The sequence below is a fragment of the Crocuta crocuta genome, unplaced genomic scaffold (assembly GCF_008692635.1).
Source record: "Crocuta crocuta isolate KB4526 unplaced genomic scaffold, BGI_CrCroc_1.0 scaffold365, whole genome shotgun sequence".
NCBI lineage: Eukaryota > Metazoa > Chordata > Mammalia > Carnivora > Hyaenidae > Crocuta > Crocuta crocuta.
The window spans coordinates 308,233-314,090 of NW_027533268.1; positions in this window are offsets into that span (position 1 = coordinate 308,233).

The following is a 5,858-nucleotide window of genomic DNA, read 5'->3' on the forward strand; positions in this document are numbered from 1 at the left end:
CATACCAGAGCCTGAGGGAACCCAGGGGGCTCCTTTGCTGTGATTTGTTACATAGATATACCCATATATGTATATAACTTCTGTGCACAGAATTACATCCAGAATGGCAAAGACAGAAGATTATAATGAAAACTATTGTCCTGGGGGTTGGTTTGGAAGGGGACCAAGCTTAGGACACATTGAAATGATATTTCACTATGAACTTAAAATACCACTGGCAACACATGCTACACACACTCCANTTCAGAAATGAATAAGGTAATGGCTCTGCCACTATGATAAAGTTCTTTGAGGACAGAGACCAATATGTACTCAACTAATTTTAATTAAAACAGGATTAAAAGATTACTTATAAGTTTTCTCTCTCTCTTCATCTTAGCTTTCTGATTATTTTCCTTTTCTAAATCCTTTTCTTCAGTCTGTTCCTTAATGTTGATATTGCTTATGGTTCTATCCTTGATGATCTTCTTACTCTATATACACTTCTTAGATGATCTCACCCACTCCTATAGTTTAATGTATCAGTTGCATGTCAATGATTTCCAAATCTGTATCTATAACCACTTTATTTCTCCTGAATTTCAAAACCATTTGAGTATCTCTACCTGGATATACTTCAGAAACTTCAAACTCAACATATCCCACATCAAACTCTTCTTCTTTTGACACCCTCTTCTCCCAACCTATTCCCTGCCCCCCATATTCTTTAAAATTTTTTTAAATGTTTATTTCTGAGAGAGAGACAGACAGACAGACAGAACGCAAGCAGAGGAGGGACAGAGAAAAAGGGAGAAACAGAATCTGAAGCCAGGTCCAGACTTTGAGCTGTCAGCACAAAGCCTGATGCAGGGCTCGAACCCACAAACAGTGAAATCATGCCCTGAGCTGAAGTCTGAAGCTTAACTGACTGAACCACCTAGGGACCTCTCCATGTCCCCCATATTCTTAATCTTGGTTAGTGGCTGTATTAGTTTTCTAGAGCAGCTATAACAAAGTACCACAGACTGGGTGGTGTAAATAACAGAAATTTATATTCTTACAGCTCTAGAGGTTCCAAGTTCAAGAGCAAGGTGTCAGCAGAGTTGCTTTCTTCTGAGGTCTCTCTCCTTGCTTTGTAAATCGACCTCTTCATATCCACATGGTGTTCTCTCTCTATGCATGTCTATGTTCTAATTTATTCTTATTAGGACAACAGTCATATTGGACTACAGCCAATGCGTATCACCTTATTTTTCTTTAATTACCTCTTTAAAAGCCATATCTCCAAATACAGTTACATTTTAAGATAATGGGTATTAGGGCTTCAACATATGAATTTGGTAGGTTGGAGGGAACAATTCAGCCCAGAACAGTAGAACTATCATCCACCCCAGCTCCAAAACCAGAAAACTGAGGCTTGTCCTAGACTCCCTTCTCTTTTTCACATTCCCTTGATCTAATCAGCCACCAAATCTTATGGATTATAAATTCTTATGCCCTTCAAAGCCATTCTTTCCTCTTTATGTTGACCATTAAAACTTTAGTCTAGGTCTTTGAAAGGTCTCAAATCCATATCTCTAACCAAGGCTGTTTTTATAAAGCTTTAGATCCATGTGTCTATCTAACTTGTTGGACCTCTTCACTTGGATATTTCACAGGCACCTCTAATATCACATGTCCCAAGCTGAATTAATTATTCCCCTTCCAAACATACTCTTCTTTCTGTATTACCTCCCTCACTAAATGACACAATGACTAGTCCAAGCATTCCTTAGTTTTTTTTTTCTTGCTCACTCCCATTCTTAATTAGCTATTAAATCCAGCCAATTTTCTCTTTGAATTCTCTCTCCAATTCTATTCTCTCCATCCTCAATTGCCACTGTCTCAATTGAGGTTCTTATAGTTACTTTTACTGTTGCATTAGAATCCTTACTGGTTTCTTTACCTCCAATCCATTGCCTTCAAGGTGATCTTTCTAAGACTCAAATCTGAGGATAAACTTTCCCTTGAACAAAATCCTTTCATGTCTATTCATTATCTATAAAAATCAAAGCTACTTATGGCGACATCATAGGGACTTCATGATCTGGATTCTGCCTAATTCTCCATCTTTGATTTTAGAAAATTTCTTTCATAGAAATGGAGCCAACCGGGGGTCTCAGCTGGACAGAGCCATGAAGCATGTGCACGTGACTTCATCCATGTTCTAATGTAGCAAAGAAAAATACTTTTCCAATTGTTACAGGCATAATTATGCATGATATTGATTATGTAATTTATGAAATTTAAGTCAGGATTTGTTTGTTTTACAATTTTTGGCCAAGCTTAGAGAAAAAGAGAAAGTCATGAGAGTAGTGTCATGGAGAAACCTATGTTTACTGTGTTAGATGATTTCCCCCTCCAGAATGTTATACTATGCCTCCAAAACTTTTCTTATACTTTACCTTTTATTGATACTGAAACCCTGTACTTTTTCACATTACAGGGCATTTGTACATGCTATACCCTTTGCTTAGATTTCCCTTTTTTGTTCTTTTTTTTTTTTTGTATCTTGCTTACACTTTAAATTTGCACTTATTATACTGCATTATAGTCCATTTATATGTGTTTCCCACCTGAGCAGACTTTAAGGTTTTTTAAAACATGCCTTATTTGTTAAAAAGTTTTTTTTTTAATAGTTTATTGTCAAATTAGTTTCCACATAACACTCAGTGCTCATCCCCACAAGTGTCCTCCTCCATGCCCATCCCCCCCTCCCCCCACATCCATCAGTCCTCAGTTTTTGTCAGCATTCAAGAGTCTCTCATGGTTTGCTTCTCTCCCTTTCCCCCACCATTTCCGCCCTTCTTCTCCCCCTTGCTCCTCCGTCAAGTTCCTCCTAATCCTCCTATACATGCAAACATATGATATTTGTCCTTCTCTGCCTGACTTATTTCGCTCAGCATAACACCCTCAAGGTCCATCCATGTTGCTACACATGGCCAGATTTCATTGTTTCTCATTGCCATGTAGTATTCCATGGTATAGATAAACCACATCTTCTTGATCCATTCATCTGTTGATGGACACTTAGACACATGAAACGATGTTCAGCATCCCTCCTCATCAGGGAAATACAAATGTTAAAAAGTTTTTAATTAAAATAGAGGTCAAAGACATACGCCATGGAAGCATAGCAGGGGTGTGTGTGTGTGTGTGTGTGTGTGTGTGTGTGTGAGATTAATTTTGATTCAGGAGTGCAAAGAAAATGGCACAAAGCACATGGAATTTCAGTAGATTGTTCATTTATTGGCACTGTTTATTCAGTGGCCTCTTTATTATAGGCACTGTTATGGGGCTAAACATATATTTAGTAGTGGACAAGACAAACACAGCCCCTGATATTATAGAGTTCAAAGTCTAGCTGGGGAGAAGGAAGCTAAACTAAAATGAAAAAAATTCTGTAAATAAAGAAAAAAATATAAATTCTGAATCATGAAAGAAAAGTTCAGGGTGCTATGAAATCACATACTTTTGACTGGGGGGTGTCAGAGAAGTCCATGCTGAGATAACTTTTAAGCTCAGACCTGAATAATGAGTAGAAGTTAGCTAATGAAGAGTAAGGAAAAGATTATCCTGGGCAGAGTGAACAGCACACGCAAATACCCTGAAGCAGAAGAGATCTTGTATTTGAAGAGTAAAATGTAAGTCAGTGTGACTGTAATGTAGTGAATGAGGAGGAAAGTTGTTTAAGACAAGGCTGAAGAGGTGGGAAAGAGCTATAACATATATGATTGTGTCTATTAGGACTGTTTCTGGCTGCATGTAAAAGAAACCAAACTGTGGCAGCTTAATAAAATAAAAGGTTTATTTTTCTGAAGTAACAACCTCAGTGTCAGCAGTCTAGGGTTTGTGCAAGTTCTAGGACCCAAGCTTCCATATTTTTGTTCTGTGATCCTTTGAGCATGGCTTGCATCTTCACACTTCCAAGATGACTATTTCACTCCCAGTCAGGAAAAAGAAGAGAATGAAAAATACAAAAGACATGTGACAGCTGAATCTATCTCTTTCCATAAGGAAATAGGAGTTTTCTTGGAATCCCTATATTATAGATTTCTGCTTATCTTATTGCCTAGATCTGGGTTCTCTATACTGGAGTCTGGGGAAGTTTTATTTTCAACTCAACATATTCCTACTACTAACAAAATGCTGAGTTTGTTATAGAATAAGAAACATATTGGGCAGGTAACTCATAATTTCTGCCATAAAGGTTTGAAATTTAATCTAAGAGCAATGGAAATTCATTGAGGGGTTTTAAGCAAGAGAGACACACAATTCTTTTTTCATTTATTAGCATCTCTCTGGATACTATGAGAAGAATGAATCGTGAGGAGACAAGAATTTTAAAAGGTTGATCTGTTAGGAGGTAATTGTAAGAGATGATGGTAGCCTGGACCAAGGAAGTGACAGTAGAGATGGTAGACAGATTTGGGATCTATTTGAGAGGTAGCACATACTTGATGATATATTGGATATATAAGGTGAGAAAAAAGGAGGAATAAAAAAATGATTCATGTATTTTTTGTTTGTGCACTTGGATGGAATGTGGTGCCATTCACTGGGATTAGGAAACATGGAAGAGGATCATTTTGGGGTAATGAGTTTGGATTTGGACATGTTGAATTTAAAGTGTGTATGAAGCATACAAAAGATGTCTAGTGGGCAGTTGTGCATATGTGTTTGGAGGTGAGAAGATAGGCCCTGGAGTGGAAATATACAGGCATACTTCATTTTATTGTACTTTGCTTTACTGAGCTTCACAGATATTGCATTTTTCACAAATGGAAGATTTGTGGCAACCTGAATTGTGAGTGCCACATTTTTTTCAATAGCATTTGCTCACTTTGTGTCTCTGTCATATTTGGAAATTCTCATAAAATTTCAAACTTTTCATTATTATATTTGTAATGGTGATTAGTGATCATGACTCACTGAAAGCTCAGATGATGGTTAGTATTTTTTAGCAATGAAGTATTTTTAAATTAAGGTATGTACATTTTTAGACATAATGCTATTGCACACTTAATAGACTACAACATAGTGTATACATAACTTTTATATGCCCTGGGAAACAAAAAATTCATTTGATTCACTTTATTGTGATTTTCATTTTATTGCAGTGATCTGAACTGAACCCACAATATCTCTGAGGTTATGCCTGTAGATTTGTGAGCCTTTTGACTGTGGAAGGTATTCAAAACTATGGGAGTTGATGACATGGTATAGAGAAAAAGTGCAGAAAAGAAAGAAAGGCTCAAAACTAAGCCCCAGGGAATATTCAGTTACTTAATTAAAAGTGTACTTTTAGAATGATTTTTACATTTTTATGAAAAAGATACATACTCACTAAAAAATATGCAAGCAATATAGAAAAACACAACAAAGGGGAAAATCTTTCCAAATCTGCACTTACCAGGAATAGCCATTATTGGGCCTAATTTTCCTTATCTGAATAAAGGAGGGTAAAAATCAGTACTTATTTATAAGATTCCTGTGATAATTTAATGAGATAACCCATTTAAAGTACTTATTCTGATACAAAAATAAACTCAAAATGGATAAAGAACCTGAAAGTGAGACAGGAAACTATCAACACCCTAGAGGAGAAAACAGGAAACAACCTCCTTGACCTCCACCGCAGCAATTTCTTACTTGACACATCCCCAANGCGCTTATTCTGTTACTTGGAAGATAGTAAACAGTTCATAAGCATTAGCTGCTAAGATTAATGAATATTATTCTGGGCATCAATTTTATTATATAAGATTAATAAATGAATACAAAAATTAAATGGAAGTAATATGAATGTTATTTTTAAAAAGTATGAGATTTTTTTAAAT